We start from the raw sequence: 13,522 nt of genomic DNA on the forward strand, positions 1-13,522 counted from the left end.
GAGCCCTCGGCTGTGATGGGTTCCACGCTGTCAAAGGAACTGTCGCGTGTGCATTCGCGTAAAAAAACAAAAACAAAAAAAAAAAAAAATAAAAAATGGATAAGGCGTCGGACATCGGATCCGAAGATTGCAGGTTCGAATCCTGTCACGGTCAAGTTTTTCCAGTTCTGCAAAAGATGCATGTTGTTTTACTGTGTGGTTTGAGTACTGCAAAACTAGTTGAAAGTTGCTGCTGTCTGCTTCCTGGCTGCAAACCGGCGTCTACCTGAAGCACAAGCAAGACAAGGGTGATCTGTTGCGAAATTTCCGGCACAGTGCCGATCAGGAGAGTTTGTGTTGGAACTACTGCGTCTGATTCAGGACCCAAGTGCGACGCCACAGGCGTCTGCGCACAGTCGAGCATGTGTGTTGAATAATGGTGCTGAAAGCCACGTATCATTTCAAGTAGATTTGATGCCCATCGGAGACAATTTTCCATTGAATAGGATTGTAGCTCATTTGTGGCAGCAGGAAATAAGCTGTAGTCAAAAGGATCTTCCATAAATGGTCGAAGGTCCCATCAGTACTGTATGGCTCGTAACGCGTAGTGTGGAGCCTGGCTAGCTCAGTCGGTAGAGCGTGAGACTCTTAATCTCAGGGTTGTGGGTTCGAGCCCCACGCCGGGCGGCGCAAAATTTTGTGTCTACGCGGATGCAACCTGTGCCCCTCTCGTGAGCCTTGCGTAATGAACGTCACGGGTTACAACGATGCCTAGCTTCGTAAGAATATCAGAGGAAGTGTATTAGAAGCTGAAAGTAACTCTAAAATGAAATAAATGTGTTGTTTTGGAATTTTAGGTGTACATCAATATCGTGTGAGATGTGTAGGAAAGCAGCAGCTGTGCTAACTAAATGCAAATAATGATCGCTAATGCGATGCATTTCCAGCTGAAGGGCTATATCGTTTTTCCATTTGTATTTTTGTTGCTGTCTTATTGTAGCGGGTTAACCGCTCGCTATCTGGTGCAATGTCCAGGTTATTTCCGCGAAAGTGTACACTTCCATTTGATTTCGACAAGTCCATCCGATCTGTGCAACCAAGTTCACTGGAGATACATGACTGGATCGTGGATGTTATTGGGGTTACATCTGACCAAGTGCACACCGCCTCTTATGATACCGAGTAGTATTGTTTCTTTGTTAAATTGCTGAATCCTGTATTACTAGAGAAGATCATGACTGACCACGGAGGAAGTGCTATTTTCCGACACCGGGACGACTCTGTAAGTACAGTGCTCATTTCCAATGGCGATGTAGACTACACAAACGTACGTATTTTTTAACTTACCTCCCGAAGTAGAAAATTGTTATCTGAAGGAGGTACTGTCCAAATTCGGTGACGTTAAGCAGGTTCGAAATGAACGGTGGTGAAGTCAACATAGGTTGCAATGTTACAGTGGCGTTCGATCTGTAGAAATGCATATCAAGCAGAATATTCCATCCCATATACTTGTTTGTGACTATAAGGCTCACGTGACTTACATTGGCCAAACACCGACCTGTCATATCTGTAATGAGAGTGGTCACTTGCGTCAAGACTGCCCCAGGGGCATGTTTGTGTTAAACACTTCCCTCCAGCAGCGTAAAAGGCTTACTTTGGCGGATGTAGTGGCGGCCAAACCGATGACAGAGATTGAGCTCCCTAGTTCTGAAATGCCCTCGGAACAGCAACAAGAAATTCGCTCTGATGAGTTTCCGGTTGTGGTTCGGAGAGAAAAAGGTGCGCTGCCCCCTGCAAAACTCGATACCGCGACCAATAAGAGGCGCAGAACTTGTGACAGCCGTGGTTCTGATAACGACACCTCTAGTGCGCATGAGACCGCGAAAAATGACGATCGGGAATCCGGCTCGGAAGCGAAACCTCCGATCGGTGAGGCTATTGTGGACGCTTCTCCTCCCACAATTTCAAGTGCCGATACTTCCGTGGAAGTTAAGCAGTTGCCGCTGGCTAGTGCCTTAGAACTTCCGCGACAGCCAACTCAGGCCGACCAACCTGTACGTGTGGCTCACATTCCTGCAGGAAGTACACACACAGAGGCCTGTGATGGTGGTATACAAACATCTCTGAGCGCAAACGGTACACATCACGTGGCAGCCGCTTCGGTTCAGGACTCACAACAAGGGGAATGTCAACAACTCCAGGAAATAATACAAACACAGCTGTCCGGGTCTGTCGGTGACAACAAACAGCTGCGGGCAGAGAATGTTGCCAAACAGGCTGATAGTGCGGGTGATAGTTCAGCTGCTCGCTCGCCGGCGGTGTCGCCGCGTGCCATCCCTTCGCGGGATGTGCCGGGAGAGCAGCTTGACGTCACCCACGACCCTCCCACGCCGCCGGCTGCGGAGGTGCTCCACAGTGTCCGCCCCAGGATCCGAGTGCCACCTAATGTAAATGCTGTGCGTAAAAAGAGTAAGAACAAAGACTCAAGAATTCAACTCAGTGACGTCCCAGACACGAATTTCCCGGCCACAAATACGGAATGGCATGAAGATGTGGCCCTTTAAAGACATTTGCTCCTTCCGCCACTACAACGTACTGCCATTATGTCGCAGGCCTATACGATCACGACATTAAATATTAATAAAATCCGGTCGGAGGTGAAACTGAGTGCCTTAAAACAATATCTCTATGAGTCGGGAACAGATATCGCTCTTTTGCAGGAGGTGGCCATGCCACACTTAACTCTTCCTGGTTTTGTTGCTATTACAAATTTTTCCCCCGACTCGAACGTGGGGACTGCCATCTTACTTAGAGAAGGCATTCCCGCCACTCAGGTTGACAAATTAGATTCGGGTAGAGGTGTGGATGTCACCGTTTTTGGCATCACCATCATCTACTTGTACGCCCTTCTGGCAGTACCTATAGAGCGGAACGAGCAAATTTTTTTAAGGAACAAATCATCTATTTGTTAAGGAAAAATCCTGAACGTGTTATCATTGGAGGTGATTTTAATTGTGTTTTATCCCAGAAAGATCAGTCCCCGAATTTTAATTAATCGCCTGAATTAAAGCGTCTCGTGACCGACCTCAAACTGAAAGACGAGTGGGAAATTAGGTACCCGACCTTGGTACGATTCACACACATCGTCGCGAATTCCTGCAGCAGAATTGACAGGATTTATGTTTCCGACGTTTTAGAGAAAGTCTTTTTACAAATTGAAACAAAACCCTCCAGCTTCTCCGATGACAGTGGTGTCGTTGCGTGCTTGAATTTGCTGCCACAACCAACGCGTTGGTATAAAAATCAATGGAACTTGAACGTCTCCTTATTAACGGATGCTGACCAAGAGGAGGTGGTGCGACGCGCTTGGGAGCAGTGCTTGCGCACTACCACAAACTTTCGTAGCACCATAGCGTGGTGGACTCAGCATGCAAAACCCAAACTGCGAAAAGTTGTTATATTCTTCGGTATCGACAGAGCAGCCGCGATAAAGAAGACGATGGAGTTCTACTACACTATCGTCCGCGACCTCTGTGATAGAGCCGACGCCGCGAACACCAGAATAGATTACATTCGAAAACTAAAGGCGAAATTAATCAATCTTAAGAGAATGCAGTTGGACGGTCTTAAGATCAAATCTAAAGTGAAGTCGGTCAGGGACGATGAAACAGCCGCTCTATACCACCTTGTCAAACATGCTAAGAACAGAAGGAGGACTTTTATTGAGGCCCTGAAACTAGGTGATGGCACGACTGTCGACACCCAGCGAAAGATTATCAGGGCACTACACGACAATTTTGTTGACACCTACACGTCAGCGGCTACTCACGACGACTGCTATGACGAACTGTTTAGTGCCATTTCCTCTACCATAACTAGAGAAGACAATGAATCCATTTCTTTGGAATTTAGTAATAAAGATGTTTTGGAGATTGTCTGCCACTCGCCGATCAGGAAGTCCCCTGGTCCTGACGGATTACCCGTTTAATTTTACAGGAGGTATTGGCACGTCATCGGGGACAAAATCACCCAATTAGTGAACGAAGTTTTTCAAGGGAAGCCTATACCACTTGCCTTTAAGGAATGCAAAATTGTGCTTATCCCTAAAAGCAGAGGTACAAAACATGTCGCCAACTTCCGCCCCATTTCATTGTTAAACTCCGATTATAAAATAGTCGCCCGTGCAATCAACACGCGAATAATGCCACTAACTGCAAAATTCGTTGGACGTCAGCAGACATGTGCCTTCGGGAGAACTGTATTGCAAACGGCAGCTTTTTACCGGGATATCATTGCTTTAACGAACGCCAGTAACGTGAAGTGTGGGCTGATCTTTCTGGACTTTTTTAAAGCCTTTGACCTCGTCACTCACGAGTACCTCCTTGAAACCATGAGAAGATTCGGTTTCTTGCAGAACGCGATTGACATGATCAAAAACATGGCACTGGGGATCAACGCAAGACTTTCTGTCAACTCGCAACTAACCCAACCGATTCAAATCAACAGAGGAATTCCACAAGGCAGCCCTTTGTCCATGTTACTTTTTGTTCTTTCACTCGAACCTCTGTTATTCCAACTGCAGGCGAAACTCACAGGGCTAACACTTTCAGGAGAAAAAACTGTCGTAGGCGCCTATGCCGACGATGTGGGTGTGGTTGTCCGCAATGAGAATGATGTCACCACTTTAGCGGCTCACCTCCAGCAATACTGTTTGGCGTCGGGGGCTAAATTGAATGACAAGAAAAGTAAATTTATTAACCTCTGTGGCCTCCAGCATTTGCGAGTTGGCTACGCTCAGGAAGTCAGCGTCCACAAGGCTCTCGGCATCATATTGACGGCGTCCTCTTTAAAGATGGCGGCGGCTAACTCGAGGGAAATAGTGCGTAAACTTAACGGTGCTCTCATTGACAATTCCCACAGAAGCCTCAATCAATTTGAACGGATCCATCTGGTCAACTCCTGTATTTTAGCAAAAGCCTTCTACACGGCGCAGCTCCTGCCACTGCCTGCAGTAATTGCTAAGCAAATTATGTCGAAGGTAACAAATTTTATTTGGAGAGGGGAAATTTTTCGCGTGTCTGCCAAAACTGCGACACTCCACCCCCCAGAATGGAGGGATAGGATTAGTAGATATCAGGGTGAAAGCGGTGGCTCTCTATGTTAGAAGGACGGCCGCTATAATTAACAATGATCCTTCCGGCATTACAGCGCAATTATTCACTGCCGTCAGGCCGCAAAGTCTTGATCCATCGCTGAATATTCAGCCCATCAGCTATCGATTAAAACATATCAGAGATTATTACCTTTCACGGAGCTACATCAGTAAAGAGGTCACAAATTCTCAACATTTAACTGCACAAGCCATAATAGCCGACTGGAGACAACACGAAGGAAAGAATCCATTGGCAACGAAGCTCGGTGACAAGAACTGGGATATCGTATGGCGCAATGTTAGTTCCAGTGCCCTCAGTTCCGATGCTCGCGCTGCCTGGTACAAAGCCATCAATGATGTGATTAGCACGAACGAGAGGTTACATAAAATCGGGCTCAGTGACACCCCTCTCTGTCATCGCTGCAAACTGACGGATACAGTTATGCACCGTTACACCTGCGGGGAACGTCTCCAGCACTGGGTTTGGCTTCGAGAAAAAATTGCTCTTATTACCAGGACTACAACCGCCAATGTTTCGTCAACACTACTGTCTCGTCCCGATGTGCAATTTTATCCGCAGACGAAAAATAATTCAGTTATGTGGTTGCTGGGTACCTATTCCAGCTACGACTTTAATAAATTTGGCGCTGAAAATTATTTGGAATTCAAGACGTTTATGGATATCAAATTCGCCAAAACATGCACGTACCCAAATCATGAGAAACTCTTCGGCAATATGCTTAAAATAGCGTTTCATCGCATGGGTATCGGATAGGTCCACTGAGTGTACGGGGGAGAGGCCGGGACGCGGGACACCAGTAGTGCCGCGAAGAGGCCTCACTGCTTCTGTGTCGCGTCCTGACCTCCCCTTACACTGAGGCCTTCACTGACTCGCTGCACGCTGGCCACAGGAACTTTCATTGAGGTAGATAAGAAGCTGTGTTTATGTTACGTTTATTCTTCGAGAAGCAAATCTACTTTGCCCAAGGGCGAAGTCATTTCGTTGTCATTTTTACCATTCCTATTTATTTTCTTAGAAGGTTAAGGGTAGTTTCTCATAGAAAAAAAGTGGTTAAGGCGTCTAAAAAAAAAAAAAGAAAAAGAAAACACAAACAACAAAAATAAAGGTGCCAGATTTAAGCCCACGACTGACAATGCTCTTTAAACATTCAGAAACTAACGTACTCCCTTGATCCTATAGAACAAGTAAATTACGCAGAAACACGCCGTGGAGATTTTACTAGAGACGACAGTGACAGCAGTGCAGGCGTCGCACGTATGATAGCCCGAGCGGTCGAAAAGAAATAGCGGACCATATTTTTCTCGTGCCGAGTTTTAGCTCTCCCCACGGAAGTTTCCGTGGTCGTTGTGTTGTGGCTCAGGGCTATTCCATTTTCCTTCACTAAAAGGCAATGCGAGAGACTGTCAGGCAAATCCCAAGTGATCTGTACATGGACTAAGACGTCCGCACGTCTGGCAACGTTCTCGCCGACTTGTGTGCCACGCTGACGACACGGGTTCTCGTCCGATCACCGAAGTTAAGCAGCGTTTTTACGTGCTTAGTACACGGCTCGGTGGCTAACTAGGAAGTCTGCGTGCTGTTGGATTCTTTAATTTTGCCTTTTCCCTTAGTTTTCGGTGTTGCTGCGAGGTAATGATACGGTCCAGCACGCTGACCCCTCTCTTGCCTCTCGGGACGCAAATTCGCGAACCTGCGGCCACAGTCAAATGAAAGGGTCCGTTGTGCGGTGCGTTTGTCGAGTTGGTCTCTCCCAGTCGTTTCTAGCTCCTGTCCTATACATATACGCCCATTTGCAAGCGTCAGCTTTCGCGTCAGCCGAGCAAAGTCGAGACTGTGAATTACAATCCGTACTAGCCTACGCGGAGCGGGACGAGGGGCGAAGGAAAACCATTCGTAACACGACAGTTCGGAAATTCGAAGATCGCGAGCGTTGGAAACACTCTCCTGAGTAAAGAAGACAACTTCCGTGAGGTGTCCGGGTTTCGAACCCGGGTCAGCTACTTGGGAAGCAATCATGCCGACCGACACACCAACACCGCCTTCTGCTACGCGCTGCTTGCGCCGTGATGTGTCGCCTTCCCTCCTGGCGCCAGAGGCCGAAGGCAATCTCGCTGTAGGCGCTCAACGCCGAGTGGAAGGCGAGCACATCTGAACCCGTTTTCCTGGTGCTGCTAGGGCCATATACTGAAACTGAGCGCAGAACTAACTTTTACTGAAGAATCTGCCCTTTAATGCACATCAGGGCGAACACGAAATTTCTAATATGAAGTACTCACTGACGATCCAAAGACGTTTCAGTATGTACGCGTCGGTACCACCGGGGCAGTGCCTAAGTATTGTAAATTGAAGGACGACAGTTTGAGCCTCACGGGAAGTATTTCATTGGCTTCCCACGAGTGCGTAATGAACAGCGTGGCTGTTGCTAGGAAACGGCCTTATTTGCCGTTGGCTAATATCTAGTTTTCTTTGCATCATTGTGAAAATGTTCCTATTACTAAATACAGTTTTGCTAGTTACAGTTCAAACTGGAAACGACGGAAGAATGCGGTCCAACGCGCCACAATGGTTCCCGAAAGGGAGGGTGCATTTCCTGCGCCACGTCTGACATTGCGTCTTAAATTTTCTAAAACTGACATAATTCCATCCTACCGAAAAAAGAAACAGGTTTCGCAGCGAGGTTCTTTGAGATATTGCTAGAGATTGAAGTCTCTGGAGCTCTTTCCTCGCACGTCAGATTGGCCGAGCGGTCTAAGGCGCCAGATTTAAGCTCTGGTTCCCGTAAGGGAGCGTGGGTTCGAACCACACATCTGACAATGCATTTTAAACATTCTGAAACTAACATACTCCCTTGATCTTTCAGAACAAGTAAATTATGCAGAAACACGCCATGCAGATTTAACTAGAGACGACAGTGACAGCCCGAGCGGTCGAAAAGATTTAGCGGAACATACTTTTCCTGCGTCGAGGTGTAGCTCTTCTCACGGACGTCTCCGTTGTTGTTGTGCTGTGGCCCTGGGTTCCAAGCGACAGCGAGAAAACCTCAACAGCAACGCATACGTGTTTAAATGAATCGAAAGGCCTTAATAAAGATAGATGAAACGGTGGCTCAGGTGCTGGAGTTCTGAAGCGGCCGTATTGCGTGGGCAGTAAGCTCACTAAGTTAGTGTGTCATGCTAACAACGGGAAGGCTATGGGTTAGATCCCACCAAGGGCTATTCCATATTGCTTCCCTAAAAGGCAGCGCGAGAGACTTCCAGGCAAATCCCAAGTGATCTGTACAAGGACTAAGATGTCCGCACGTCTGGAAACGTTCTCGCCGATTTGGGTGCCACGCTGACGACACGGGTTCTCGTCCGATCACCGAAGTTAAGCAGCGTTTTTACGTGCTTAGTACACGGCTCGGTGGCTAACTAGGAAGTCTGCGTGCTGTTGGATTCTTTAATTTTGCCTTTTCCCTTAGTTTTCGGTGTTGCTGCGAGGTAATGATACGGTCCAGCACGCTGTCCCCTCTCTTGCCTCTCGGGACGCAAATTCGCGAACCTGCGGCCACAGTCAAATGAAAGGGTCCGTTGTGCGGTGCGTTTGTCGAGTTGGTCTCTCCCAGTCGTTTCTAGCGCCTGTCCTATACATATACGCCCATTTGCAAGCGTCAGCTTTCGCGTCAGCCGAGCAAAGTCGAGACTGTGAATTACAATCCGTACTAGCCTACGCGGAGCGGGACGAGGGGCGAAGGAAAACCATTCGTAACACGACAGTTCGGAAATTCGAAGATCGCGAGCGTTGGAAACACTCTCCTGAGTAAAGAAGACAACTTCCGTGCGGTGTCCGGGTTTCGAACCCGGGTCAGCTACTTGGGAAGCAATCATGCCGACCGACACACCAACACCGCCTTCTGCTACGCGCTGCTTGCGCCGTGATGTGTCGCCTTCCCTCCTGGCGCCAGAGGCCGAAGGCAATCTCGCTGTAGGCGCTCAACGCCGAGTGGAAGGCGAACACATCTGAACCCGTTTTCCTGGTGCTGCTAGGGCCATATACTGAAACTGAGCGCAGAACTAACTTTTACTGAAGAATCTGCCCTTTAATGCACATCAGGGCGAACACGAAATTTCTAATATGAAGTACTCACTGACGATCCAAAGACGTTTCAGTATGTACGCGTCGGTACCACCGGGGCAGTGCCTAAGTATTGTAAATTGAAGGACGACAGTTTGAGCCTCACGGGAAGTATTTCATTGGCTTCCCACGAGTGCGTAATGAACAGCGTGGCTGTTGCTAGGAAACGGCCTTATTTGCCGTTGGCTAATATCTAGTTTTCTTTGCATCATTGTGAAAATGTTCCTATTACTAAATACAGTTTTGCTAGTTACAGTTCAAACTGGAAACGACGGAAGAATGCGGTCCAACGCGCCACAATGGTTCCCGAAAGGGAGGGTGCATTTCCTGCGCCACGTCTGACATTGCGTCTTAAATTTTCTAAAACTGACATAATTCCATCCTACCGAAAAAAGCAACAGGTTTCGCAGCGAGGTTCTTTGAGATATTGCTAGAGATTGAAGTCTCTGGAGCTCTTTCCTCGCACGTCAGATTGGCCGAGCGGTCTAAGGCGCCAGATTTAAGCTCTGGTTCCCGTAAGGGAGCGTGGGTTCGAACCACACATCTGACAATGCATTTTAAACATTCTGAAACTAACATACTCCCTTGATCTTTCAGAACAAGTAAATTATGCAGAAACACGCCATGCAGATTTAACTAGAGACGACAGTGACAGCCCGAGCGGTCGAAAAGATTTAGCGGAACATACTTTTCCTGCGTCGAGGTGTAGCTCTTCTCACGGACGTCTCCGTTGTTGTTGTGCTGTGGCCCTGGGTTCCAAGCGACAGCGAGAAAACCTCAACAGCAACGCATACGTGTTTAAATGAATCGAAAGGCCTTAATAAAGATAGATGAAACGGTGGCTCAGGTGCTGGAGTTCTGAAGCGGCCGTATTGCGTGGGCAGTAAGCTCACTAAGTTAGTGTGTCATGCTAACAACGGGAAGGCTATGGGTTAGATCCCACCAAGGGCTATTCCATATTGCTTCCCTAAAAGGCAGCGCGAGAGACTTCCAGGCAAATCCCAAGTGATCTGTACAAGGACTAAGATGTCCGCACGTCTGGAAACGTTCTCGCCGATTTGGGTGCCACGCTGACGACACGGGTTCTCGTCCGATCACCGAAGTTAAGCAGCGTTTTTACGTGCTTAGTACACGGCTCGGTGGCTAACTAGGAAGTCTGCGTGCTGTTGGATTCTTTAATTTTGCCTTTTCCCTTAGTTTTCGGTGTTGCTGCGAGGTAATGATACGGTCCAGCACGCTGTCCCCTCTCTTGCCTCTCGGGACGCAAATTCGCGAACCTGCGGCCACAGTCAAATGAAAGGGTCCGTTGTGCGGTGCGTTTGTCGAGTTGGTCTCTCCCAGTCGTTTCTAGCGCCTGTCCTATACATATACGCCCATTTGCAAGCGTCAGCTTTCGCGTCAGCCGAGCAAAGTCGAGACTGTGAATTACAATCCGTACTAGCCTACGCGGAGCGGGACGAGGGGCGAAGGAAAACCATTCGTAACACGACAGTTCGGAAATTCGAAGATCGCGAGCGTTGGAAACACTCTCCTGAGTAAAGAAGACAACTTCCGTGCGGTGTCCGGGTTTCGAACCCGGGTCAGCTACTTGGGAAGCAATCATGCCGACCGACACACCAACACCGCCTTCTGCTACGCGCTGCTTGCGCCGTGATGTGTCGCCTTCCCTCCTGGCGCCAGAGGCCGAAGGCAATCTCGCTGTAGGCGCTCAACGCCGAGTGGAAGGCGAGCACATCTGAACCCGTTTTCCTGCTGCTAGGGCCATATACTGAAACTGAGCGCAGAACTAACTTTTACTGAAGAATCTGCCCTTTAATGCACTTCAGGGCGAACACGAAATTTCTAATATGAAATACTCACTGACGATCCAAAGACGTTTCAGTATGTACGCGTCGGTACCACCGGGGCAGTGCCTAAGTATTGTAAATTGAAGGACGACAGTTTGAGCCTCACGGGAAGTATTTCATTGGCTTCCCACGAGTGCGTAATGAACAGCGTGGCTGTTGCTAGGAAACGGCCTTATTTGCCGTTGGCTAATATCTAGTTTTCTTTGCATCATTGTGAAAATGTTCCTATTACTAAATACAGTTTTGCTAGTTACAGTTCAAACTGGAAACGACGGAAGAATGCGGTCCAACGCGCCACAATGGTTCCCGAAAGGGAGGGTGCATTTCCTGCGCCACGTCTGACATTGCGTCTTAAATTTTCTAAAACTGACATAATTCCATCCTACCGAAAAAAGAAACAGGTTTCGCAGCGAGGTTCTTTGAGATATTGCTAGAGATTGAAGTCTCTGGAGCTCTTTCCTCGCACGTCAGATTGGCCGAGCGGTCTAAGGCGCCAGATTTAAGCTCTGGTTCCCGTAAGGGAGCGTGGGTTCGAACCACACATCTGACAATGCATTTTAAACATTCTGAAACTAACATACTCCCTTGATCTTTCAGAACAAGTAAATTATGCAGAAACACGCCATGCAGATTTAACTAGAGACGACAGTGACAGCCCGAGCGGTCGAAAAGATTTAGCGGAACATACTTTTCCTGCGTCGAGGTGTAGCTCTTCTCACGGACGTCTCCGTTGTTGTTGTGCTGTGGCCCTGCGTTCCAAGCGACAGCGAGAAAACCTCAACAGCAACGCATACGTGTTTAAATGAATCGAAAGGCCTTAATAAAGATAGATGAAACGGTGGCTCAGGTGCTGGAGTTCTGAAGCGGCCGTATTGCGTGGGCAGTAAGCTCACTAAGTTAGTGTGTCATGCTAACAACGGGAAGGCTATGGGTTAGATCCCACCAAGGGCTATTCCATATTGCTTCCCTAAAAGGCAGCGCGAGAGACTTCCAGGCAAATCCCAAGTGATCTGTACAAGGACTAAGATGTCCGCACGTCTGGAAACGTTCTCGCCGATTTGGGTGCCACGCTGACGACACGGGTTCTCGTCCGATCACCGAACTTAAGCAGCGTTTTTACGTGCTTAGTACACGGCTCGGTGGCTAACTAGGAAGTCTGCGTGCTGTTGGATTCTTTAAATTTGCCTTTTCCCTTAGTTTTCGGTGTTGCTGCGAGGTAATGATACGGTCCAGCACGCTGTCCCCTCTCTTGCCTCTCGGGACGCAAATTCGCGAACCTGCGGCCACAGTCAAATGAAAGGGTCCGTTGTGCGGTGCGTTTGTCGAGTTGGTCTCTCCCAGTCGTTTCTAGCGCCTGTCCTATACATATACGCCCATTTGCAAGCGTCAGCTTTCGCGTCAGCCGAGCAAAGTCGAGACTGTGAATTACAATCCGTACTAGCCTACGCGGAGCGGGACGAGGGGCGAAGGAAAACCATTCGTAACACGACAGTTCGGAAATTCGAAGATCGCGAGCGTTGGAAACACTCTCCTGAGTAAAGAAGACAACTTCCGTGCGGTGTCCGGGTTTCGAACCCGGGTCAGCTACTTGGGAAGCAATCATGCTGACCGACACACCACCACCGCCTTCTGCTACGCGCTGCTTGCGCCGTGATGTGTCGCGTTCCCTCCTGGCGCCAGAGGCCGAAGGCAATCTCGCTGTAGGCGCTCAACGCCGAGTGGAAGGCGAGCACATCTGAACCCGTTTTCCTGGTGCTGCTAGGGCCATATACTGAAACTGAGCGCAGAACTAACTTTTACTGAAGAATCTGCCCTTTAATGCACATCAGGGCGAACACGAAATTTCTAATATGAAGTACTCACTGACGATCCAAAGACGTTTCAGTATGTACGCGTCGGTACCACCGGGGCAGTGCCTAAGTATTGTAAATTGAAGGACGACAGTTTGAGCCTCACGGGAAGTATTTCATTGGCTTCCCACGAGTGCGTAATGAACAGCGTGGCTGTTGCTAGGAAACGGCCTTATTTGCCGTTGGCTAATATCTAGTTTTCTTTGCATCATTGTGAAAATGTTCCTATTACTAAATACAGTTTTGCTAGTTACAGTTCAAACTGGAAACGACGGAAGAATGCGGTCCAACGCGCCACATTGGTTCCCGAAAGGGAGGGTGCATTTCCTGCGCCACGTCTGACATTGCGTCTTAAATTTTCTAAAACTGACATAATTCCATCCTACCGAAAAAAGAAACAGGTTTCGCAGCGAGGTTCTTTGAGATATTGCTAGAGATTGAAGTCTCTGGAGCTCTTTCCTCGCACGTCAGATTGGCCGAGCGGTCTAAGGCGCCAGATTTAAGCTCTGGTTCCCGTAAGGGAGCGTGGGTTCGAACCACACATCTGACAATGCATTTT

At 48.3% G+C, this 13,522-nt stretch overlaps 5 non-coding genes across 5 annotated transcripts; all 5 read left to right on the forward strand.

The window, feature by feature from the left end:
• The first annotated feature begins 593 nt into the window (after window positions 1–593).
• On the forward strand, window positions 594–666 carry Trnak-cuu. Its single transcript has one exon. It is a non-coding gene; the product is annotated as a tRNA-Lys (tRNA).
• Window positions 667–7,882: 7,216 nt separating this feature from the next.
• Trnal-uaa lies at window positions 7,883–7,966 on the forward strand. Its single transcript has one exon. It is a non-coding gene; the product is annotated as a tRNA-Leu (tRNA).
• A 1,766-nt stretch (window positions 7,967–9,732) lies between these two features.
• Window positions 9,733–9,816, forward strand: Trnal-uaa. The gene has a single exon. It is a non-coding gene; the product is annotated as a tRNA-Leu (tRNA).
• Window positions 9,817–11,579: 1,763 nt separating this feature from the next.
• Window positions 11,580–11,663, forward strand: Trnal-uaa. Its single transcript has one exon. It is a non-coding gene; the product is annotated as a tRNA-Leu (tRNA).
• A 1,766-nt stretch (window positions 11,664–13,429) lies between these two features.
• Window positions 13,430–13,513, forward strand: Trnal-uaa. The gene has a single exon. It is a non-coding gene; the product is annotated as a tRNA-Leu (tRNA).
• Window positions 13,514–13,522: the final 9 nt, after the last annotated feature.

Source organism: Schistocerca americana, chromosome 7 (assembly GCF_021461395.2).
Source record: "Schistocerca americana isolate TAMUIC-IGC-003095 chromosome 7, iqSchAmer2.1, whole genome shotgun sequence".
Taxonomy (NCBI): domain Eukaryota; kingdom Metazoa; phylum Arthropoda; class Insecta; order Orthoptera; family Acrididae; genus Schistocerca; species Schistocerca americana.